A 26,828-nucleotide genomic window follows, 5' to 3' on the forward strand; every position below is an offset into this window, starting at 1 on the left:
TCTCCCTTGTATTGTACTCTGAAAAGGAATAAAAGTAAAGACTTACCTGGCAATTAAAATATGATAATCAAATAAATTTCTATTTTACATATTTCTTCTGTAAATAATGGGTCTTTTATTCAAAACCCATCCTGTTTCATTTGTGCTATGTCCTGTAATAAAGGAGAGAACAAACAATGCCCTATGAAAATCATCAGTTGACCAGGATATCTAGAGATAGAAGAAAAATGAGCCTCTGGTCTAGAAATTACAGATCTAGTGGAAGTAGAGTCCTACAGCTCAAATTGATTAAAATTTCAGATGATCTAGATTCTAAGAAGAGTTGAAAAAATAACTTGGAATCACAAGAGGCTCTGTCTCACTTCCTCTGACCCCTCCAGAGGGAAGGGAAGCCCAACTTGACCTGTGCCCGTGGATGATTCCTGTGAGCACAAAGACAGACAGACTTCCACCCTCCAACCATCTTTACCAACACCAATAATCGCTCCAATGACTCTGTTTTCTCTGAATTCAATCATTTGCTGCAGTGGTCATGCAGGAACTCATAGACAATATGTGGCCTGTTAACCTCAGGGTAAGCACTGGACCACTACCCATGAAGTCAACAGTTCGAATCTACCAGCAGCCCCTGAGAGGAAGTTGAAGCTATCTGTTCCTATAGGATTTATAGACTCAGAATTCCTATGTGGGGTCACTATGGGTCAGAATTCACTTGATGGTAGTGGGTTTGGTTTGGTTCTGAAACAAGTTACACCCTAGCACAGAGGCAGCTTCCACAGCCTGAGCTAAGGGGATTGTGCCTCAACACTAAATTCCAGGAAGGACATTGCTCCACAGCATATTGATTCCCCACAAATGCTGAAATCAAGTTGACTCCACATATGTAGATAAGTAAGCTTATCTTCAAGCACATTTGTTCCTCTGGAATGCGGTGCTCTTACTCCCTTTGACGTACTCCCTTGGAATCCTTGGGACACTGAGATCATTTGCTGAGGCAGATAAGTAAGGAGAGGCTTGTCTGTCTCAGGAGGTATAAAAACCCACTGCTGAATAAACTCAGGGCTCTCCTTCTTCTCCCTCGGACGGAGTTGAGTCCCCTTGTCCCCTTTTTGTTGTCTTCTCTAATTGTGCGTCCCTCCTGGAGGCGGTTCCACCCCACAAGGGGCCACTGAACAAGGACTGGAAGGAAAGCTCCGTGCAAAAGAGGACCGTTTGACCCCATAGTAAGTCATGTGAATTTGGGGAGTGATTTTGAAAAAAGATCTTAGTTGGGGGGGTTTCTGAACTATAGCTGCGTCATAGGGCAAAGTGAACGTAGATCTAAAACGTACTGTACTATGCTGACCCGTTTGTTGAGACAGCACAGGGTAGTAGTGGCTAAGGAAAGATACAAGGCCTTTCTAAGTAGTGGAACCGTACAGCCCAGGGTTCCCCCAAGGAGGGGACTTTAGGTCTACAGACTTGGGAAAGGGTTGCTAAAAGCTTAGGCTTGCACTAAATCCTAGCTCCAGCTTAGGAACAACCCGTTCTTCCATCATGGCCCTGCTCGATACTCACCTCCATGAAATGATCACTGAAGATAAGGGTGCTACAACACAGAGTGGTAAAGAAAGCAGATGGAGCCCGCCTATCCATAGGAACAGTGTCAGGGGTCTTGTATTCAAACAAGCGGCCATCTGAGAGAGGAATCCACTAAGTTCACACAGAAGCACACCAGCTTGCAGCTAGTGTGATCCAAAGATGACAATGGCAAAATCTGAATTTGGTGAGGGGAAAAGCCTCAGAGCAAAAATTATGAACACCCAATTTTTGGAGGTCTGGGAGAGGTGGAGAGTGGAAGCCCAAAACCTCTCGGCAGAGTAGCTAGTCAGACTGCACCACTGGCAGACCCGCTCTCGCCACAGGTAAGTCTGGAACAGCCTGACTCAGACAGAGACCACTGCAATCTTGTTTATGCTGGATCCATCTTGGTATATGGTGAGTTAACCACCTTACAGATACAGCCTGAATTTCTTCTGAGTGCAAGTATCTCTTACTGTTTATAAGACAGAAATTTCTTCTCTGACTTTTTGAATGTTTGGGGTGGGGGAGGATGATAGGCGGGGACGGCGGATTTGGTAGTAAAGAAGGAAGAGGCGAGCAAGGAGAGAGCGCCAGAATGGACTGTGATTACAGACCTCATCGTAGATGCAATTTAACCATGGGAGGGGGATGCTTTCAGAGGAATGTGGGCGTGATTGTGCAATTCTCCTTGGTATGATTGAACGACTGAAGTATTTGATATGCAAATGACTTTCCAATAAAACTGTTGGGACAAACAAAAACTAAGCACCTTGGAAAGGACTCCCTGGGAAGGGGAGAATATTCTGGTGGAGACTGCGCTCTGGGTCCTCGTTAAAATGGTGTTAGGTCCTCTGCAGACAGACAGAGGGAGAAGGCTGTAGTGCAGGGGACAGTCTTGCATCAGCTGTCCAATCCTACTGCTACAGCCCTGACGGAGCATGGATTAGACCCCCCTGAGTACGGATGGCTTCTCACCCTTCAGAATGCTGTGACCCTTTCATTCAGTTCATGTTCTGGTGACCCCAGCAACCATAACATTATTTTCGTTGCTACTGCATAACTGTCATTTTGCTACTGTTATGAATTGGGGAACCCCAGTGAAAGGGTCGTTCGACCCCCCCAAAGGGTCGCGACCCACATGTTGAGAACCGCTGGCTTAGAGCGTGAGCCACGGAGGACCAAGCAGAAACTGTAGGTGGTCCATTCTCAGCATTTTGGGGGACGGGAGGGCAATGTAAAAGTTTATGGATCGCGCATCAAAAATAGTGACATCAAAATCTCTAATATCAAATTTGTGCTCTCAGCACTCTGGACTGCAGAGCTTGGCACTCGACCCCTAGCAAAGAGGCAGCTTCCACACCTGAGATGATAAGAGGGCATGCCTCAAAGCACCAAATTCCAGGAAGGGCGTTTCTCCGCAGCACATCCATTTCCCATAAATGCTTAGATAACCTTGTCTCCTGCAGACACTTGACTCTTCACGTAGGTAAAGTATGCTTCTCTTACAGCACAGTCGCTCCTCTGGTATGCTGTGTACTCCCTTTGACGTACTTCCTTGGAATGCTTGGGATACCGAGGTCCATAGCGTGTCATTTGCTGAGGCAGATGGGTAACAGCAGACTTGCCTGTCTCAGGAGGTATCAAAACCCACTGCTGAATAAACGCGGGGCTCTTCTCCCTCGAGCAGAGTTGAGTCCCCTTGTCCCCTTTTCCGGCTTCTTTGTCTTTCATCGTGCCTCGCTCGGACTGGAACCCATAAGAACCCTTGGCTGGTGTCCTGTTCAGGCATCTAGATGCTTCTACTAGCGTTTGCTGATTGCTCACACTTCCTTATTCTGCCCACGGAATCCTTCAATATTAAGTCAATGCTTGAAGATTTTCTTCGGTAATTTCAGATCATGATAAAGGGAGTGTGTTTCTAACTCTGGAGTTCATTTTCTAACTCCAGATTTTTGTACATTTCATTTTAATGCTTCACTTTGACTTCTCAAAATGCTTTTTGAAATTTTCTAGTTATCACTTTTGCTTCGTGGTTTCTACTATTTGCTTGGTCGACTGTTTAAAAGCAAGTTTCAGAACTTTTTCTGACTCCAATTTTTTCCCCTTTCTTTTCTATATTTTTAAGCAGACTCACTTTATCTAAATCTGAAATTACTGAAAGAGAATGAAGTCAAACACTGCTCCTGTGCATTTCTAAGACTCTTGGAGTGAATAGAAAGGCTGATCTTTCTTCTGGGGGAGCGCTTGTGGTCTCGAGCTGCTGACCTTGTGGTTAGCAGCCATCTTGTAACCGCTGCTGGCAGGGGTTCCTTCAACCGTGTTACAGGCTTATGGAATTGAATAATGACTGAAGAAAAACCGATGCATTTGAATTATACTGCTAGCAAAGAATGTTGAAAGTAAATCTGTCTTGGAAGAAGTACAGCCAGATTACTTCTTAAAGGCAAGACTGTCTCATAAACACTGTGTGTCTTTTCAGAGGAGACCTGTACCAGGAAAAAGACTCGTAGTTGATAAGTAAAGGGGCAGAGAACACTGGAAGGGCCTCGACAAGGTGGGCTGACTGACCGGCTGCAACCAGGGGCTCAGATACAGCAATGCTTGCAAGGTCAGAGCACGATTGCTTCTGGTGCGTTTAAGCTTGTGACTGCTTCGCACCTACAACAACTTTCATATTTTTATCTGCCCCTGGTGATTATCTCTAAGGGCAAGGCTAGACAAGACAGATCACCAGCAACTTGAGTAATATATGAACTATACTTAGCCATGAATTAGGTCTTAAAACCCAACCCCATAGTCTTGAGAGAAACTCAGAGAAATAAATATTGACAGAAAATGTATATGTAGATTCTGAAGACTATTAATTAGATGCACAGTTCACAATCCATTGATGATGAAGTGTGTAGAAAACAATATTAACATATTTTGTTTATCAGAAAAGCTAAAATCGCCATCTGATAGACATATATCGATCTATGAGAGGGCCTCAAAAAGTTTGTGGAAAATCAAAGTAAAAGATAATGGAGTTTTTCCATGAATATTTTGTGTTTAGTTTTAGAATTCAGATGAAGGCTTTCATTTCAATTTTTAACAATTGATAAGCTATCCCTTGGTGAATTCAAAGTGCTATTTAACATTATTTCATTTCAGATACAGAGTCTACTCAAAGAAAGATTAGTATAGAATATTTTTACTTTCTGTCTTCGGCTTTGCATTTGCTTATCTATGCGTATTATATTGTATTTTGCCGCCACCTAATGGCTACAGAAGGTACTTCCTTCATGAAAAGAACGCAATTAAAACAGAGCCATTGCCCCTGTAGAATTTATTTGACTGGAAACTTTTAAGGAAGTAGTTATCAATATGTTTCCCCTGCTGAGCAGCTGGTGAGTTCAACATACTGACCATTCCAAAGCTAAATGTCTTAGGAGCTGTCTCAAATCCACCGTATTGTGCCGTGGTGTGTGTGTGTGTGTGTGTGTGTGTGTGTGTGTGTGTGTGTGTGTGTGTGTGTGTGTGAATACAGAGTGAGAGAAAACATGACATTATACTTTCATTTAGTTAATATTCACTGTGCTTGACCATCGTAATTCATTCCCAGATACCTATAGCAATTTTGCATATTTTCATTTGGAATGGACAGAAACTTCTCGTTTGGAAGCAAAGACTTACATATTCTTAAAACTCAGGTTTCACAGCCCATCCATACACAGTGTTTGGAATAAGACAAATCCTGGGGTCTGGAGTTCGTTCTGTTGTTATGTGTTGTCTGTTATAAATAGCAAACTGTATAAAGTATAAAAGCCCTCCGTATTGAAAATGCCCTGGGCTGTAATCTTCAGAAGCTTAGATTTCCAGAGATTTCCTCCTACTGAGCAGTGGACGGGGTCCTGCCCTCGCTGCCTGCTAGTCACTTGGATCGTTGCACCACCGTGCGCCCTGAACTGTCAATGATTCTTCGTGACTGCCTATGTCATTCTAAACTTCGTAGATGTTCTTACCTCCTGCTGGAATTAGCAAGTGCTGATCTATCAGGGTGTCATAGTGCAGTGGCTTGGGTGTTGCTGTAACACTGAAGCATTTCAGAGAGGAGTGGGAAGCCCCTAGTGGACAGGTTTCGGTCCAACTTCCAAACTAAAACAATCTAGGAAGAAGAGGAAGCCTATCTCTGAGGGATGAATCACTGGAAACTTTACGAATAGCAGCTGAACATGGTTTGATCCTTTGCATGTAAGCTACTGAAGGTAGATGTTGTTGGTGCTGGTGCTGTAGAGTCGGTTCCAACCCTCAGGGACCTTCTGGACAACAGCACAAAACACTGCCCCGCCCTGTGCCACCCTCACGATCGTTCTTACGCTTGAGCCTGTCATTGCAGCCACAGCGCCAATCCACCTCCTTAAGGAGGTTTCCTCTTTTGCTGCCCTCGAAGCAGAAGACACTCAAAAGATGATGGGGGAAGAGCTTATCCTCCAAGTAGCGAGATCATCAATGATGTTAATGCAACAAATCTTTAAAATATGAAAAAGCTTTAAACATTCAGTAATAAATCATGGAATGCAAGAAGTATGAATCTAGGAAAATTCAAAATTATCAAAACTGAAAGAATGCAGAAGGATCTATATAATAGTGAACTGAAATGCATGGTTATTATAGCCATTTTGAAACTGATAATCAAATTATTTACTATGCCTGAAATGAAAATTTCAAGAATGGCATTGTATTCATCAAAAATAATATATGAATATCTACCCAGAAGTGAATACTGTTTGTGATAGGATAATATCTGCACACCTAAACGAAGACAAGTAATACAACTATTATTCAAAAAATGTTACCAACCAGTTAAGACAAAAACAGATTAACTGACAATCTACCATTTGTTCTTCAAATGAGATGAATCAAATATGTGTTTATGTTGCTTCGATAATTATTGGTGATTGGAATACAACACTCAGAAACAAAGTAGTTGGAAAGCATGGCATTGGTGATAGAAATTAAGCTGGCGATCCCATGACAGAATTGTGCAATGGAATCTGCATTGGACTGTACATATGCCCGCCACCAGATGAAATCTATAGGAATATCCCAGGGCCTCGAGCTGAGATGAAACTGTGGTTATGCTGAACACAGCTTACAAGGACAGCACTATGGGAAAACTCAAGTAGCAAAGCAGTTTCAAAAAAGGCGAAGTATCGATTGATGACAAACCTGGTTCTGGACATCTGTCAACTTCCTGAACAGACAACAATGTCGTCAAACTTCATGCACCTGTGCTGGAAGACTGACAATGGACCATTGAAGAGACGGGGAAGTTATTTGGACTGTCTTGGAGCTCGGTTCAGTGAATTTTAACAGAACATTTGGGAATGAGAAAGGTCGCTGCTAAATTTGTGCCTCAGATTGGCTGTCCAGGACAAAGAGCACTGAGTGGAAACATGCAGTGCTTTGAACGAACAGGTCTGAAGTGACCCAGACTTTGTTCCCAAGGTCATTACTGGTGATGAGACATGCTGCTAGTCTTTCTTACCTGAAACCAAGCATCAATCAAGCCAGTGGGAGATGCTATCATCACCTAGCCCCAAAATAGCTTTTTATGTGAAATTAAAGATCAGGACGATACTCATTTGTTTTTTTGATGTGAGGGGCATAGTGCATTTGGAGTTTGTCCCACCAGGTCAGACTGTTCATCAAGCTTTCTATTTAGAGGTTCTGAAAAGACTGTGTGACAATGTGCGACCACGAAGGGCTGGTTTGTGGCAGAGGTCTGGTTTTGCTACGCCAATAGTGCACCTGCTCACTCAGCCATCTCAGTGTGCCAGTTTGGGGCACACAAAAAAGAATGCTTCTCTTGTCCCGCACACCTTACTCACCTGACCTCACTCCACGCGACTTCCAAGTGTTTCCACAAATGAAGAGGGACATGAAAGAAGGGCGAGTTGACGACGTCGAAGAGGTGAAGAGTGAAATGAGGACGGTGCTGTCAGCCATCCAATTAGATGAGTTTAAAACTGTTTCCAAGAATGGAACCGCAGATTTGACAAATGCATTAAGGGTAATGCGAGTACTTTGAAGGTGATAAGGTTGTTTTGTAAAAACTAATATATATATAGCTTTGAAAAATATATCCAGTGTTTTTCAGGGGGTAGCCCCCCATATACATGATTATGAGGTTTAGGAGGAAGCAACCCTGTTAAAGAATGTTAAAAATATGACTGATGTCTTGCCTGTGGCCCCTGTTCTCAGCCATCGGGCAGGCACCTCTTTGTGCTCCTCAGCCTCTCCGCCGTGTCTCTGGGCTTCTGCCTGCCCAGTGAGTGTACAAGGTCCTTTAATGCTGGCAAATGTCCAAGAGCATCCTACCCTTCAAGCCAATCTCCTAACCAAAGATGCTCAGCTTCCTCTCTCTCTGTGGTTCTGGACAGTCTCTGACGGCTCTTTTCAGACACCGCACTGCTCCTCTGCTGCCTCACCACACAGGGGCCTTGAAAAACTTTCCTCTGGTTCTTCCTGCATCCAGAATGGTTCATTTAAGTCATAAAATTAACTAGTTAAAAAAAAGTCATCAATCTCTGCCATCAATATTAGAATACAATGTGAAGGTATACTGCAAGTGAAAAAGTATTGCTACCAACTAATCTAAAAAAAAGACAACTCACTGCCATCCTGTTGATAGCAAAATACTAAGATAAGTGCATTCCTGGAAGAATTTCCTAGTGACCACCCACTAGACATGCACATTTTATTTGTAACGCATGTATGTACGAATTGGAACCTTAGTAGCAATACTTTATGGCTTGCCTTAATATCTTGTCATCTTTGGAATTCTTGTAGTCCTTAATGTTCATAAATCAACTAGTCTAAAAAGGACATAAAACCTGTTGATATAAGAAACTAGATACATAGAATTCGTAAGAACTGAACCGATTCATCATCAATTTCAGCAGGTAAAAATTATCTATTTGCCATGCCATAAGTATATTTTTCAGAATTTTATCACACTTGTCAATAATAAAAACTCATTTGAAAAGGCTCAGACTGTGCACCATTTAATCACTAACTGATTGTCTACAATAAGTAAAAATACACAATCTGTTTTTCCATATCCAGCTGAGGGCTCACGGTGGTTACTTTCCAAGGTAACAACGAGGCACAGAGAAAGCGAGGTGATTACTACATTCCCAGTTAACTGGGAAACCATGAGATTGTAACTCTAGAGTGTCAATTACTCTCCTTTACTGAGGCAAAGAATTAAGTTCCTTAATGAAAGTCATACCGGAAATAGTTTGACAATGACACGCCTGTAAGACAGTTTTGGCAGCAGAATGAACTGAATAAAGAAATTTAATGTATAGTGTTGCTTTTGTTTTTTAATGGAAGTTGGGTTCAAGAAAGAGAAGCTTCAGGCTTCAGTTCTAAAGCTGGGTTTGGTCAACAGTGAACGAGGAGTGACTACTAGGAACGCAGTCCCTCTGGGCCCTGCTTATTGCCAGGACATTAGTTCTTAACTTGAGACTAGTTCATTTATGCTGCTTTGCATTCATACATCTTTACACTCCTATAAAGTTAATTTTTCTCATAAATATCTCACTTTATCTTTGAAAACAATTTTGGTACACTACCATTTGATGGCTTTTACCTTCATTTCCATGTCAGTAAATTGAATGATAAGGGCTTATTATCGCTCGCTATTCATATTGTCTGAAAAAGAACACAAGATTTCTAGAGTAAAGAGAAAAGTCAGCATTACAGCTGCATTTAAAAAAATCATTTTATTGGGGGGCTCATACAACTCATCACAATCCACACACACATCCATTGTCTCGAGCACATTTGTACATGTGTTACCATCGTCGTTTTCTAAGCATTTTCTTTGAGCCCTTGGTATCAGCTCCCTTATTTTTGCCCCTCCCTTCCCCTTCATTCTTCTCTCATTAACCCTTGATAATTTACAAATTGTTATTATTTTTTCATGTCTTGCACTGTCCGATGTCTCTCCCCACCCCCTTGTCTGTTGTCCATCCCCCTGTAGAGGGTAATAAATAGGTCATTGTGATTGGTTCCCCCTTTCCTCTCCCACCTTCCCCTTACCTTCCAGTATGGCTACTCTCAATATTGGTCCCGAGAAGTTTATCTGTCCTATATTCCCTGTGTTTCCAGCTCTTACCTGTACCCAGGTACATGCTCTGACCTAGCCAGATTTGTCAGGTAGAATTACCTTTGTAATTTGTAAGGTCATGATAGTGTGGGTGGGGGAAGCATTAAAGAACCAGAGGAAACCTGTATGTTTCATCAGTGCTACACTGCACCCTGACCTGCCCGTCAGGACCCTTCTGTAAGGGGATGTCCAATGATACAGCAGCATTCTTACATTGTATCTTTGTCCTCCTTCCATCTCATTCTCTAGTAATAGAGTGATAGCCAGAGAGACGGGCTTTTCTGTTTTTTCGTCATGGAAGGCATTATTGGGTTTTGTTTTTGTTTCTCTGCTTACGGAAAGGCATCTCAAAAACAAACTTGAGAGCTTGTAGCTTCCTAATGTAATTAGGTTATTCTGGGAGGCAAAGGAGAGACTCCCTGACATCTTACACTTTGGAATGTCAGTCAGTTCCTCAGAAGAGGAAATAAGGCAAGTTTCTTCAGACTTGCAAGTGGTCCTCCACTGACAGCCTTTAGGCTCCTCACATGAAAATGATTAGAATGAAAGTGATGTTTCTTCAGTTTGTTGGACATTTGAATGTCATCTTTGGTCGACTGTCTGTGTCCTTTCCCCATTTTTAATTGGGTTATCCATCATTTTCTTATTGAGGAAGCAGGACTTGAGCCTAGCACCTTAGCCCACTCGGTTACCCTAACACTGTTTTCTTATGGAGGTGTTGCTGTCTTGTATAGCTTTTAGAGATTTGTCTCTTGTCTGTCTTGTCCTTGCTGAAAATATTTTCCCAGTCCGTGGGTTCTTTTTCTACTCTTTTGATGAAATGTTTTGGTGCACTTCAGTGTCTTTTCAGTTGGCCTCGAGTGAGTCATGTCCCACACATGTTTTGTTCATTATATTTGGTAGTGTGTTTATACCCTGCAAGAGGACCTTTGCGTCTGGCCCTATTTTCTCCTTAATCATCTTCATAGTTCTGCAAAGCAAAGCAAAACAATGATGACAGCACCACGCAGTGACAATGGCATCCAAGAACCAAAAACAGAAAACACATGCCAGAGAGGCTAGAGAAAGACAAGAGGCCTCATCCACTGGTAGTGAGGCTGTGAATATATACAACCACGGTGGAAAGTGATAGAGAGCTACCTCGAACAACCAAGAATAGAACTCCCATACCATCCACCAATACCTTTTCTGGCCAAAATCCTTCAGAAGGAGAGTTATAACACAGACAGAAGATGCGTGCCTAAGTTCATGATAGATCTGTTTGTGATAGCAAGAAGTTGGAAATTACCCAAATGCCCACCAGTAGAAGAATGGATAAAGGAATTCCGGTGCTTGCACATGATGGAATGCTCGGCCTCTCTAAAAAACACTGATGAGACCACAAAACACTGCATCGCATTCATGGACCTGGAGAACATTCTGCTGAGTAAAACGAGTCATTCACAAAAGGACAAATATTATATGCGATCACAGTTACGGGGGGATGGAGGGGTAGATAAGATAAAGGCATTCATTATAAAGAGAACAGACTGTGGAGATTGCCAGGGGTGGGAGAGCAAGGGAGGAAGCTAAAGCAGTGGACTAGTCTGTTGGAAGATTTTACGTGGGTGACGTGGAGGCGAATAGTCAGTAGGAGGAAGACTAGAAATCAAGGAGTAGGTGAATGGTAAATGATTGCAAGGATTTCATTTGGAGTTTAAAGTGTCGAATATAAGAGTGATGACCTGAAATGTAAACCCTCGCCGAATGTACAATTTATAGTTGTTATTAAAATTAACAAATAAAATTAATATTAAGCCCATTCTATAAATGAAAGAATCATCATAATATAGGTGGATTCCCCACCATTTGTCTATCAGCTTGTCGCACCGGGGTGGTTGGTGTGTTGCTGGGATGCTGGAAGACAGATCACTGGTATTTTAAGTGCCAGCAAAATCACCCGAAGTGAGCAGGTTCAGGTGGAGCTTCCAGAGGAAGGACAGACTACGAAGAAGGACTGGGCTCCCCGCTATGGACGAAGAAGCCCCTACAAACCTGATGCACAGCTTGGAAGCTTTTTTGGATATGGAAAGCCTAAACAAAGGAAGCAGAACTTTGTTGGAGATGCAGCCAGCCGATGGACCCCACAGGTCCAAAGGAACTCAAAATGAAGAGGAGCTGTCTTCCTGGACGACAGTTGACCAGGGAGATGTGAGTCCAGTAACGCCGACAGAAGTGGAGCCTTGGGATCTTCCTTTGTTGATGAGCCATGATTCAAGGCCAAGAGAAACCGCTGCAAAATCTTCCTATGATTGGAACTTGGAATGTGCAACGTATGAATTCAGGACACTGAAAATGGTCCACAATGAAACGGAACCATGAAGATGGAAAACCTAGGTATAGACTGGTATTGGCCATTTTGAATCCAGAAAATCACATGATTTACTATGCTGGGAATATAACACACTCAAAAGGAATGGCCTGATATTCGTTGTCTGAAAGGATCTTGCGAAACCCATCATGAAGTACAATGCTGTCTGTGATCAGATTATATCTATCTCCTCTCTAGAAAATCCAATCAATTCAACTCTCACTCAACTTTATGCACCAACGACAAAAGTTAGTGATAAAAAAGTGAAAGAATTTTACCAACAATTTTAGTTAGAAATTGATCAAATACACAAACAAGGTGCATTGATGATTGGAATGCAAAAGTTGGGAAAAAAAGAGAAAGGAAAACCAATTAGAAAATATGGGCTTCGTGATAGAAATTAAGCTGAGGATTTCATAATAGAATTTTGCAAAACCATTCAATTGCTCATAACAAATACCTTTTTTTGACAACACAAAAGGAAAGTATACCCGAGAACTTCCCCAAATAGAATGCACAAAAATAACATTTACTATCTGTGGTAAGATGTGATGGAAGAGCTTAATATCATCAGCTAAAACCAAATCGGTTGTCAAATATGGAGCAGATCATCAATCGCTCGTAGGTAAGTTGAGGTTGAAGCTGATTTTTTTCTCACTTGGATCCACAATGAATGTGTATGGAAGCAGAGCAGTCAAGAGATCAAGCACTGTATTGCACTACACAAGACCTCTTTAAAGGACTGAAGAGCAAGGATGTCACTTTGAGGACTAAGATATGCCTGGCCCAAGTCATGGCATTCTCCATTACATCATGTGCATGTGACAGATGGACATTGAATACGGAAGACCATAGAAGAATAGATGCATTTGACTTATGGTGCTGGAGAAGAATATTAGAAGTTCCCTGGACTGCTAAAAGGACAAGCAGATCTATGTTAGAAGAAGTAAGGCCAGAGGGCTCCTTAGAGGCAAGGAAGGCAAGACTTCATTGTCCATACTTTGAACATACTGTCAGGACAGTGTTGACACAGTGGCTGCATCAATGGACTCAGGCACAGAAACCACGGTGAGGATTAAACAGGACCAGGCCGTGTTTCATCCTGGTGTACCGACAGTTGCTATGGGTCGGATCTTACTCAGTAGCAACTTACAACAACATAAATTGATTAAAGATACTTAATATATGATTTGCCCATGAGGACATTTCTGAGGAGATACTGAAAAATATTGCTATGATAAGGGCTTCTCTGCATACTATCCTGCTTCTGTTTACTATTTCATATTTCTGTTGATCACTGGTAACAATGCATTGTCATGGAGACAGGGCTGAAATTGTTTTCAAAATATATTGGGGCCATGTGGGACTCCATTCAGCATTTTCTTGAAGTAAAATTCAGGTGCTTACAGATGGACCTTAAAACATACCTTTCATTCGGACTTTTTGGAATTGCTATTGTCAAAATTGAAACAAAGATTTTTATTTATGAAAGCACAAGGAAAACTCTATTTACTAATTAAACTTAGACTATTGTTTGACTTACAGAGCAGTTTCAGTTAATGTTCAAGCTTTAAAGATTACCCAAAGGCAACAATTTGGCCTAGGTCATTCCAACCTCTGTTTGAAGGGACTTAGGAAGTCCAGATTGCGTGATATTTTAAAGGACTGTTACTCAACACAGGCCTCTTGGAAAATTCTTAGTCATTTTTGAATCACCAAAGTTTGTTTGTTAACCTATTTGCCTGGTTCCTTGGCTCAGCGAACGCTGTTGTTGTTGCTGGTGCTGCCATTGTAATATGCCATGGCTTCACTTATGACTCATGGAGACCCTGCGTTCAACCAAACACTGCCCCATTCTATGACAGTCTCACAATTCACCCATCGAACAATCTGTCGCTTTGAGTCCATTGTTGCATCTACTGAGGGTGTTACTCTACTTTACCAAACATGATGTCCTTCAGGAACTGGTCATTCCTCATGTCGTTGTTAGGTGCCTTCGAGTTGGCTCTGAGCCAGAGACCCCATCTGTGCACAAAAGAACGAAACACTGTGTGGTGCTGTGTCCTGCACACAGTTGTTCCTGTGCTTCAGCCCACCGATGCAGCCTCTGAGTCAATCCATCCCATTGAGAGTCTTTCTCTCTCACTCTGCTTCCCATTTAGCAAATAGGATGTCCTTTGCCAAGCACTGATCTCTTATGACAATATGTCCAAAGTGCATTTGATGAAGTCTCGCCATCCTTGCGTCTGAGGAGCACTCTGGCCTTACATCATCCAAGACAGATCGGTTTGTCCTTTTAGTTGTCAGTCCATGGTACTTTCAATATTCTTCCTCGGCACTGCAATTCAAGTGCATCCATGCTACGATGGTCTTCCGTATTCAGTTTTCAACTTTCACACGCATGTGATGCACGGGAGAATGCCGCGGCTTGGATCAGGTGCACCTACGTTCTCAAAGTAACATTTTTACTCTTCAATGCTCTAAAGAGGTCTTGGGTAGCAGGTTGTTTGATCTCTTAACTGCAGCTTCTAGGAGCATTCATTGTGGATCCAAGCAAGACAAAATTCTTGACAACTTGAACCATCACTTCACGTAACGTGTCTGAAATACACTTTAGAGTGTCTCCTGCTGCTCCCTCTAAGGAGCACTCACCCTGACTGTGCTTCTAAGACAGATTTGTTTGTTCCTCATTCTGGCAGTCCGCGGAATTTTGAATAGCCTTTACCAACACAATAATGCAATGCAAAAGCATCCATTTTTCTTTGCTCTTCCTGATTCATTGTGCAATTTCTAATGCTTATGAGGTCACTGGAAATCCAATCGCTCAGATCAGATATGCTTAGTCCTCAAAATGCCACCTATCTTTTGACATGTTTAAGAGGTAGATCTTTTGTAGTTTTGCCAACTGCAATATATTGCTTGCTTTCTGGTGCTTCTCTGAGAATTTACTGTAGATTCAAGTAAAATGAAATCCTTGTCCACTTTCCCCTTTGCTTTGTTTGTCACGATGTTGCTTATTGGTTCAGTTAGGAGTGTCTGTGTTTTCACTATGTTGAGTTGTAATCCATACTGAAGGTTGTAGTCTGACCTTCATCAGTAAGTGCTTCAAGTCCTCTTCACGTTGAGTAAGCAACGCTGGGTTTTGTCTGCATATCACCACTTCTAGGGAGTCACCCTCCACGCCGATGCTGTGGCCTTCCAGTGTTCATCAGACACTCCAGCGTAGTCGCTATAGCATCTCCACTCAACTCACTCTCAGCCAGTCGCTGCCCACTCTCCACTTCTCTGAAGTACTAAACGACTTCTCTGCAGTTTACCATTGCTGTCAAATGCTAGCAGTGCTGTTTCTAGGAGCTCCTTAAAAGCGAGGCATACCTTTTGTAGTAGGGGTATATGTTGACTAACACGGGCGAGACATTTAGGCTTTATAAAATATTGTTTTAAATTAGTTCTTAATAATAAAACATTTCATTACAACCAAAAAATGAGTCGTTAAATCCCTGTCACCGAAAACATTGAATATAACATTGAAAAATAATAATAACACTATGTTTGCTTTTTCTGATCATCTTTGATTTTTATTATACCCCTAATCAGAAATGCAATAAAAAGAATGTCACCTGATACATCCAGCTGCACATGCTTATACACAACACTAGAGGGCAGCCTTGTGTACCTGTCCATATTGCAAGCATAGTCCAAAGACAGAACTTTCACAGGTTGACTGTATGGCACAAAATCCTCAACAGTAAATTATGCAATTTCTTTACATTTAGATATGGATATTCAAATACTTCAAAGCATTAAAATATCACGTTTTTCCCTCAAGGAGCTTATATTTATATTATCAGTGACTTATTTTGGCATCATTTTGGTTCAAACTATTTTCATAAAGTGAAATTTAAATAAAATGCTAAAATATTCCAGTTATGAAGGACTATACTTACTTATTTGTGTACCTTCTTCCAAACTCTATTGATTATATTTTAAAAGCACATCTATGGACCATCAAAGGATAAAAGTTAATAAGGAAATGACCTGTTTCTAAGAAATCAAGCCACCAGTTGTTACTGGGTAAATTTTGAATCATGGAGAATCCCCATCTATTCGAATCATGGAAACCCCAATCCATGTGATGGATTTTAGGCAGTAAGTTGCCAGGGCTTACTTCTGAAGCAACTTTGGATAGACTTAAACCATGAATCTTTCAGTTAGCAGCTAAATTATGTACACCAATCAGGAATGCCAAAAAATAGAAAGTTGGTTTACCTTTCACTTCATGTATTATTGTGATGCTATTAGTTTGCATTTTTTTCTGTACAATGCTTATGAGTGTTTTGTCTGGTGGTTTTTGTAATTGAAATGCAAGCCTTTGGGGAATGTTAAAGAGATTGCATGTTATGTTTTTGCATTGGGAAAATGAAGTACAGAGGAAGTGAAGAGTGGGGCAGGAAGAGTACTTAATGATGTTCACTCAGTAACTGATAATAAAGGCCTCACTCTCCACCTCAATTACTGATACAACAGGTTCAATTCATCATGGGAATCCTGTTAAAGACATGAAGAAGGATTGGAGGGAAATAGCCATGTGCAGGAACAATAGCAATGACCATAACAAAAACACCCATGATGAAAGAGTCTCATACTGAGAGTCATATAAAGTCTATTTTTAAATTATTTAGACCCATTGCAATTGCTAGGTGTCAGTTTGCACTCAGAATAGCCCTATGTTGAATGGAGTAAAATATCACCCAGATCTGGGCCCCTTCACAGTTGCTGTTGCCTTTGCCTACATTGTTGTAGCCTCTTCATCAGCCCATCTCATCTCCTCCAGGGTCTTCCTCTGTGTCCTGGCATTTCCACTTTGCAAAGCATGCTGTCCTTTTTCAAGGACTGATATGTCCGGACAGCATGTCTGAGATACACAAGAGAAAGGAGGATTCTCGCTGTACTTCTAGACGCCTTTGTTTGTTCTCCTGATAGTTTATGGTACTTTAAATATTTTCCCCAGCATGATCGTGAAAATCCAGCAACCATTCTGCCATTTTACTTATGTCTTGTCCATCTCTCACCTGCAAACGAGGTCATTCAAAACACCAAGGCTTGAGTCAGGCACACCTTAGTCCTCAAATGGCATCCCAGTCCTACTGCCCTTTAAGTAGGTCTGTGCAGCAGGTTTGTCCAGGGCAACTGCCTTTCGATTCTTAGCTGCTGCTTCCATAGGTAGTGATTGTGGATCCAGCCACAAATGAAATCCTTTACAACTTCAATCTGCTCTCCTTCGCCTTTTGTTTCCTTTATATTGAGATGCAATCCATATTAAAGGTTCTGCTCCCCATTTTTCATCAGCCAGTGCTTTAATTTCAAAAAGCAAGATGGTGTTTCCTGCATTTCTCAGATGGTTGGTCAGAATTCATCCAATACTAATGCTGTGCTCTTCATCTTCTACTCCTGTTTCTCATATTATCTCCCCAGCAGATGGATTGAATAAATATGGCGAAAGGATAAAACCATGACACACATGTTTCCTGGTTTTAAACCAGGCAGTCTCCGTGGTTCTCCATCACGTGTCTGTCACTTTATCATGTTGTGGTGGCTTATGTGTTGCTACAATGCGGAAAGCTGTGTTACTGGTTTTCAAGTGTCGGGGGGTCCACCGCTGTGAGCATGTTCCAGCAAAGCTTCCAGACTAAGAACAGCTACAAAGAAGGAATAGGCTGCCCACTGCTGAGGAATTGTCTACAGAAAATGTTAAGGACAGAGTCAAAACATTGTCACATACCGAAAACCTCACGGACATTGTAGGAGATGGTGCCAGATGAACCCCTTAGGTCCGAAGGTACTAACAATATGACTGAGGAAGAGCTGCCTTCTCAAAGTAGGGTTGCCCATCATGGCAAGAATATAGTAAATCCTGTGGAGTAAAGCCGTGGGGGCTTCATTTGCTAATGAAGCATGGCTCAGAATGAGAAAAAATAGCTGCACATATTAACCCATTAATTATTGGAAATTTGAATGTATGAAAAATGAATCTAGGAAAGTTGGAAGTTATAAACAATGAAATGGAACGCATCAAGGTCAGCATTCTTGGCATTGGTGAGCTGAGTCAAACTGGTATTAGCCATTTTAAATCTGAAAATCCTTTGGTTAACTATGTTGGGAATGATACAATCCAGAGAAATTATGTTGCATTAAAGTCAGAAAGATATTTTTTTCATTTTTTTAATATTTGTAATGAACGCACATGTCACAAAGGACTCCCAAGCCCTCTTCAGTTTCCAGTTTCCTCCTTTCTCAGTCACCTAATGAGATATTTAGATCTGAAGGGTTGGGAATCCGGAGGTTTTGTTTTGTTCTTCCATGAAGCAATTTTAAATTTATTTTATTTTCTCATGTTAAACCTTTTGTTTTTGCCCCTCCCATTGCCCTCCTCTCCCTCCTCTCCCTATGCCCTCACCCAGAAATGTAAAAGGACATTTCAAGATTTATCTTGAAGTTCAATACTCTCGGTGACAGGATTATATCCATCCTCATTCAAGAAAATCCAATCAATACAACTATTATTCAAATTTATGCACCAAACAACCAAGCCAGTAATGAAGAACTTGAATAATCCTACCAATGTCTTTTATCAGAAATTGATTAAGCATGAGATCAAGATACATCACATAACACACACCAATGTCTGTTGTAACAACTTCCATAACTGAAAACATGGACACACCTAACAACCCTAATTGTAGAGAAAAGGATAAACAAGTTCTGGTCCATGCCTCCAGTGGAATGTGACGTATCAATAAAGGACAAGAGGACTCGCTCAAGCACTACAAGAACAGGGACAAAAGACTGAACATTATGCTTAGCAAAATTGCTCTACCAACCGATGTTAAAATCTGGTCACCCTATAAAGATAAATATTTAATGACATCATTATTATAAATAAAGACAAAGGAAAGAAAACTGGTATTTACACTCAAAATGTGATTTTGAAGACTAAGAGATGAGCTGAGGGGAGGCCAGGGCGAGGGGCAGGACAGGAGAAGCAAAGGGAAGGAAGAAGGACTGGGCAGGGGCGGGTCGGAGAGAGCCACAGTACGGGGAGCTTAACAGGATCCTCACACAGCTTTCATCTGTTAAGATGTGCTGTGCCACTTCATAGAATGTGCTTCTTTAAAACCAAAGTCCCGCTTTTGGCGGGACAGTCCCCATTTTTAACAATTTTTTTCCGTTTCCCGCAGCATTTTTAAAAAGTCCCGATTTTTGGAACGAATGCACGACAAGCTAGGGTATACGGTTTTCGGTTGCCATGTGGTTATTTCGCCAGGATATGAGTTTTATCAATGGTGTCCCGCTTTACCAATGTTAAAATCCGATCACCCTTTGGTGACTGACAAGTTCATTTCAAACATATGGGGGGGGGGAGGGGAAGGATGCATTGATAATTGTTGGCAATTGGAATGCAAAAGTTAGAAAGAAGGAAAAACAGTAGTTGAAAAATATGGTGCTCGAATTAAAGCTGGAGGCTGCGTGATGGAACTTTGCGAGACCAGCTTCTCCCTTACCACAAACACCGCTTTGCAACAGCACGGACAGCGACTGTACACGCGGACTTGTCCAGAGGCTCTGGAACGACTGTAGGCATCTGGATACGGCACTCCAACACGTAGGCCACATGATCTAGCTGATCTAACTGTGCCTGAAATGTCAGTGGCAGAAAGAGATGCAGCTTGGAGTCCTTGGCAGGTCTCTATTGGTGAATCAGAGCACAGGCCCCCCTCCGGATATACAGGGAGCCTCTTGCCATCTACAGACAAGGACTCTCCTTTTGAGAAACAGATTTTGCCTCCTTACTAGGCCTCAATAGGGATGGAACACTTCCCCATGGGCCACCAAGTCACCAGGCTACCATCATGAAGCAGGCGTTGTCTGGCCCGCAGATATGCCCAACAGCACTTCGTCATGAAATGGACCGGATGGTACACGCTGCTTGAAGAAGTGACCCAAATGGCTCTGAAAGTCCCTCTTCTCACCTTCCCTTCCTTTTCCCAGTCTGTGTCTCTGTTGACTGGGAAAGAGGAAACTAGTGCTTGATTCACAGATGGTTCTGCCCAATATGCAGGTGCCACTAGAAAGCGGGCAACAGCACTACAGTCCCTTTGGGGGCCGTCTGTGAAGGACAGCGGGGAAGGTAAATCTTCTCAATGGGCAGAACTTTGAGCAGTAAACTTGGTTGTTTACTTGAAAGGAGAAATCGTGGTAAGACTGCACACTGATTCGTGGCCTGTGGCCAATGGTTCGACTCTATGTATGATCAGTGACTGGGAAGTAGCATGATTTGAACATTGTTGACATAAGATGTAGGGAAAAGGTATGTGGATAGACCTGTATGAATGGGCCAAAAAAGTGATGATATTAAGTCTCATGTGAATGCTCACCAAAGGTTTACATCTATGGAGGAATATTTTTTATCCTTCATCTTTCCCCTGTCACTCTTGTCATTACCCAATGAGCTCATGAATAAAATGATGTGCCATGATAGCATGGATGGGCTCAGCCACATGATTTCTACTCACCAAGACCAACTTGTCTACTCTCACTGCTGAGTGCCTAACTACCAGCAACAGAGACCAACACTGAGTCCAAGACATGGGACCAAACCGTCTTAAGATCAACCAGCAAGTTGGTGGCAGATTGACTACACAGAATCACTTCTATGATAGAAAAAGTAACATTTTTTCATGGCACTTTCAATAATCTTCACTGACACTGTTAGATTGGGGAATGGAAAGCGAGCTCACCTTGGGCGCACAGAATATTTATGACCAGTTGAGATGCAAAAATCACAAAAGGAGTTTATTTTTCTAGCTCGAGCTAGGGCTTTCTCCCCCCACTGCCCAGTGCAGCGGGGACCCAGCATCCAAAGGGGATCAGCCCCGAGTTATTGGTTCACCAGGCTTTTATAGGGTTAGGGGGCAAGGGGCAGTCCAGGGTTATTATTCTTTAAGTTTATTGGAGAATAATTCTGGTGCCAGTCTTGTCCAGCAATGACTGGCCAGTAGGGTCACGTGTGTCCTCCCGATTGGTCTGCCGACAGTGGTGGTCGCCTGTTGGACACTGTGTCCCATTGGTCAGCATGGGTCAGGCTACATCAGGCGGTGGTTTACGTCTGTTCCAGGAACCTGAAACTGAACCTTAGGCCCTTTCCAAGAAACCGAAACTTAGGCCCACCTCAAACTTTGGTTTTCCACAGCCTATTCTAGCCCTAACCCAGGTGAACTAGACTTGTGCGCCCACAACACCATAGTTCAAATGCATCAATTACCCTTCCAAACCAAACCAAACTCACTGCCATCAAGTCAGTACTGACTCATAGCGACCCCATAACACATGGTAGAACTGACCCTGTGGGTTTGCGAAACAGTAAATATTTAGGGGAGTAGAAAGCCCAAACCTTGGAGCTGCTGGTGATGTGGATCGCAGCCCAACACATAACCACTACATCACCAGAGCTTTCTGTGATCCACTGAAAGGACTTAGCCTCACACACGGAGTGAACCGCTGGTGGATTCCCTCGAACCAAGGACCAGGGGTGTGAATGGCCTTGGTATCATGCACAGTGCATTGGAAAGCGGATCGTTGCAGATGCAGTGAGGTTAAAATTTAGTACCCGGTCATATGATTTCCCTTGTGTCTCATTTATATTTTTCCTAATTTTTAATATTTTCTGCTCTCTTTTGTATTAAGGTTTTTAACTGTTTTACTTTATTGTTGTTAATTTTTTTTAAATATGTATTTTTCTGTATATGAAATCCAGGATCGGTCTAGAGATAGTAACTGGATTAAGGATTCCTTGGGGTATGTCAGGGGGAAGTTGGGGCAAATGAGAAGCCAATAGTGATGAGTTTAAGAATGAAGGAAATGGTCTAACATGAACTATGATGATGAGTGTACAACTCTTCTTGCTGTGCTTAAACTACAGAATTGCATGACATGTGAATCACATGCCAATAAAGCTGTTGAAAAACAAGTAGAGGGTCGATGGAAAGGAGGAAAACCCTCAACCACATGATCTCACAGGGACCGCAGCAATGGGCTCAAAGACAGCAACCGTTGTGAGGATTGTGCCGCAAAGCTCAATGTTCTGTTGTGCTGCACAGAGTATTGTGATGAATCATAATCAACGCCAGGACACCTAGCAAGATCACGGCTTAGAAAAGGGGATATTGGCCAGGTTATTTGCTTACGGGACAGATTTCATGTTCTGCTCAAAGTTTGGAAACCGAGGATTACCATCAACTCCATGATAGATTGCATTTTCAAGACTGGCATTGCTTTGCCTAAAGCTCTTGGCAAAAGATCACATTCCTGGTTGCAAAAAGAAAAGCAATGTTTTTAAGTGACAACAGACAACCTTATACCTCCATATTCTTTTGGAGTAGTTCTTTCAGATTTAGAGCATGAAACTACAGACTGCATAGTGAATTATGAATTTCAATTAAACAACCAATAAAATTTAAATACATAAACTTGGGAATATTTAGGGTATTGTTAAGTGCCCCAAAGTCATTGAAAAGGTAGCATATTTTGCATGAAGCTCAAATTTGACTAATCATCCTCTGTTACTCAAAAGCACACTAACATTCTTGTTTTAATTCTCTCAAGAAAGCACACAATTAATTACAATACAAAAAGACACAAAATTCCTTTAATAGTTTATATTTTCTTTGGTCCAATGAGAGGAGATATCTCATAGAATCTAGGTAGCTCTTAACAAGATGACTTGTTGAAAATTGCCTGATATCTTAATTATTTTTAAGAACAAGACTCCATTGCTCTACAAAGTAAGTCCAGTAATTTTATAGAAAATATACAGACATGGGATACACATAATAATAGGAGTTTTGAATATCAACAAGTTCTATGAATATAGAACTTCAATTATCATTATGACTCTACATGCTATACACTCCAGGCGTTTCCTGAATACTCTTGGTAGAAACTTGACAAGCGAGAATGGATCAAACAGTCTATAGCACATAACTCAAAAATACATAATGTATAAAAATACAAGAAACTCCTTGGGATCACAAATGTTAGGGAGTCAAATATCCCAGAAGTTTATCTAGTTGAACGTTCTCTTTGGTGGGATTTAGTAGCTAATCTTCAAGGTGGCTGCCCTAGGAGTCCCTTTGTGGTGCCCCGAGTCTCGTTTTTTGACAGAATCAAGAAGAAACACTGTCTTTTCAGAGGCTAACTAGATCACAAGAAATCTTGGCAGCTTCAGCCTGGGAGTCTGCAACTTTTTCTTATAAATGGAATTGAGTCCCCTTCAAGGATAAGTTGAAGCTCTAGTCCCTGTACCTGTGCATGTGACTGTGGGAAACAAGGTTTATCTTTGCAGCTAGTATTGGTTAAATTAATGAAGTCAGCTCAGAGTAGACTTAGTCCGAATCATAATCCATTCTGAGTAAAGAAGAACCAAACCAAACTCGTGGCCCTTGAGTCAATGCTGACCCAGAGAGACCCCTTTTGAGTTTCTGACACTGCAACTCTTTACAGGAATAGAAAGCTGTTTTTCTCCAGAACCTTGAGAAAATACGTTTATATTATTTTGAACCATCCACGTGGTGGTATTTCATTATTGCCGTCGTAGAAAACCAAGACGTTCTTAGGCGGCAGGAAATCAGGCTATGTTGAGCAAGAAAACAAAGTTGGCCTTTGGGAGTGAAAAAAGATCCATGCCAGCTCGCAGCCATTGCAACCATCTCAAGCCAAAGCCAGAGTCACACATGAACACTTAAGAACGAGCCGGTCAGCCTTGGGAGACTACGTCTATCACCCAGTCAGTTACTTCCCTCATGCCTAGTCATTTGAGTCTCTCAAGCAACAGCTATCAGACCTAAAAACGTGTCCTCCCTATAGTCACAGAAATGGTGAACACAATACAAGAAGTGTGGCCTTATTTCAATAAGCTTTAAGTGTTTTTTATCTATTTATTTTTAATGCAGATAGCCAAAGAAAGGAAGAAGTTCGTAGGTAATCACTACCAGATAATGGTGTCTATTGGCAGCTACAATGAATATTTTAGCAGATATTTAGTCGCTGTTATGCCCACAAATTTATGTAAGTATACAATCTGTCTATATGTTCCTAATCTGAAACAAAAACAAGTGCTGAAGTGAGTTAGTCACTCAGGGCAAGTCAACCTGACCTGAGGAGAGCAGTCCAATCCAAGGACTTTGCCCGGCATGGCACAAGAATTCAACCACCTAGGTAAGCTTAGGCACAAATTCAAGGAATTATTTATGTACGGAGAGGTATGTAGCCTCTTAGAACCAGGGTTAATTTGAAAATAAGTTAGGTTCGCTGGAAGAAATGTTTTATTTTCTAGCACCTGGTCCTTTTTAGTCAGCATTTGCTGAATAAAAACTCATAAATATCTTAGCATCTTATGAAAATATGTTATTTCTTGTTCTTGTTACTCGAGGGCAGCAGCTCAGCTATGACTCACTTGGGCTTGACTGCAGTTCATGTGTCTTCTTACTCAGTGACCTAGGTGGAAGGAATAAGCACAAACTAGGAATTATACTCTCATGATAAAACCATGACAGAAGCAAACACACAAACGTAGCTATTACATGGGTCCTGTCTGAACAGAAGCTCGTCATTGAATAAATCAAATGATATAACCCAGCATAAGATTATCGGAGTGCAGAATTACTTTCCAGCTAGAAGAAACAATTCTTATAAAAGAGAATACATTCTTATAAACAAAAGCATGCATGATCACATTAGATCTCAAAATTGAAGGTTGACCACATTGCAACGTAATTACAAAGAAATAGCATTCTACTACTGTCAAACCACTGAGAATACTGACTCAGGCAAGTCAACACATAACATTAAAAATCACAGCCAGCACCAGACTTGCTTCACACCTCAGCACTCATTACTGTCAGGGATATGTCATTACTACACAACGTAGATTTTTAAACTTATTTTTTTCTTTTACTATTGCAATGAATTCAAAATGTCAGGTAATGAGTAATAGTCAATGAGTCAAACTTGCAGTCATCAAATTGATGCCAGTGCATCGTGGCCCTCCAGGGCAGGGCAGAACTGCCCTGGGAGTTTCCTAGACTGTAAAATTTCTTTACAGAATGAGAAAGCCCCATCTTTCTCTTGAGGAGCAACTGGTGGTTTCAAACTGCTCACCCTCTAGGTCTAGATCACATCCCAATGCATGGCCACTATAGTACCAGGATGAAGAAAACTTTTATAGTGAGTGGATTCTGTGCTTGGAGGACATGTCCATAAAGGACACTTCACATCAGCAATAAAAGGTTTTGACTCTCAAGCTAAAAGTAGTTTTACTGTCTTTATGTGACTACCTGCTGGGCAGAGTTAAGGAAGATTCTTGGGCTGGACATGGATTAGGAATAGAATTGTATCACATAGCAATGAATTTACCCACCTTTTCTTAAACCGAAGTGTCTTGGAATACTACTCATCCTATATTCATTTTTGTAACATATTTTGGCATTTAACACATAGGAAGCTCTCAACAAATGACTATTTAATGTATAGATTAATGATGCACACCCTTTGAAAGGCAATGGGGCATTGAGTGAGACAGCTTCAATGACAGATTGACATAAAATTATCATGAGGCCTCAGATACCCATAAAGTCTTAGATGTTGTAAGGCAACCTCTTGAATAAGGAAAGAGATACCCAAAGTAGTGTTATAATAAAATAAAAATGGATCATACAGTAGCAAGGAACGGGGGGAAGGAATACAAGGAGGCTCATATCCCGTCGACCAGCAGATATCCTCTCTTTCTGTATGTCTGACCCTGGAATCACCTGAAAAGCATACAGAGCTCATTACCATATGGACAGTGTCCTATGTCAGCAGAAGGAGTTTGGTCCATGGATGTCAGTTCCAGGGAAGATGATGACATTTGATCTGGAAAACTCATGCATACAGATCGGTTTATAGAAAGGTCAGAACAAGTTAACCCAGTGGATTGCTAGCTGCCTTCCTAGCTATGATGAAGAATTAGGCGATAGTGAGGTCACATTTGAAATTTTATGATTGATAGGCAGTGGAAAATGGCCTGGTTATGATGTCAGTAAACTAGACTCTTCTAGGAATAGCTGCATGGAAGGAGGACCTACAAAAGCACTATGGGCTCTACGGGAAGCATCTGGGCAGGACCTGATGTCCATCAGAAAAATCTCCTTCTTGGATCCAAAGGCAATTGGAATCACTAAGTGGATGTGGCATGTTTCCTTGTGAAATGAGTGGATCTGAGCATGTTCTAGCAATGAGTAGATGGGTTGAATTTAGACATACCTAGATTCCACTTTCTGAGTTTCAATATCCCAACAATGACTTCTTTGTTTGTCAGCAAGAAAGATAGACATTGAAGAGGCTACAGGCAGATTCCCTGTGGGGAAGACCTGGCGCATAGCTAACAGATTGATTATATCCAACCAGTGGCTCAAGTTATCTAAAAATGGGTCCTCAAAGAAATACTCTTACCTGAACTTTGCATATCCCTGCAGATGCCACAAATACTACTAAGGGATGAACACAAAATATACGATAGCAGTTGGGGGCCACTAAGTTACATTTCCTCAGATCCTCTAGAGCCAACAGTGTGCAGCAATGGGCTAAGAAACATCCTAGTAGCTGAACAAACCATGTTAGATACCATTCATAGTAATAATGGCTTGTTAGGGAATTGAAAGGGGC

The 26,828-nt window shown here is 41.6% G+C and overlaps 1 protein-coding gene across 2 annotated transcripts in view; it reads left to right on the forward strand.

Annotated features, from left to right (window-relative positions):
- Nucleotides 1-1,050: 1,050 nt before the first annotated feature.
- Nucleotides 1,051-26,828, forward strand: part of SULT1E1 (sulfotransferase family 1E member 1) — a 75,897-nt gene continuing 50,119 nt past the window's right edge. The window contains exon 1 of one of the 2 annotated variants that reach the window (XM_075544241.1): nt 1,051-1,223. The gene's annotated coding sequence lies outside the window, so the exon portion shown is untranslated. Of the gene's footprint in view, nt 1,224-4,094; nt 4,172-26,828 lie in introns of those variants that run through there. The other variant, XM_075544242.1, reaches the window with a different exon arrangement.

The sequence above is a fragment of the Tenrec ecaudatus genome, chromosome 3 (genome assembly GCF_050624435.1).
Source record: "Tenrec ecaudatus isolate mTenEca1 chromosome 3, mTenEca1.hap1, whole genome shotgun sequence".
In the NCBI taxonomy this organism is placed as follows: domain Eukaryota; kingdom Metazoa; phylum Chordata; class Mammalia; order Afrosoricida; family Tenrecidae; genus Tenrec; species Tenrec ecaudatus.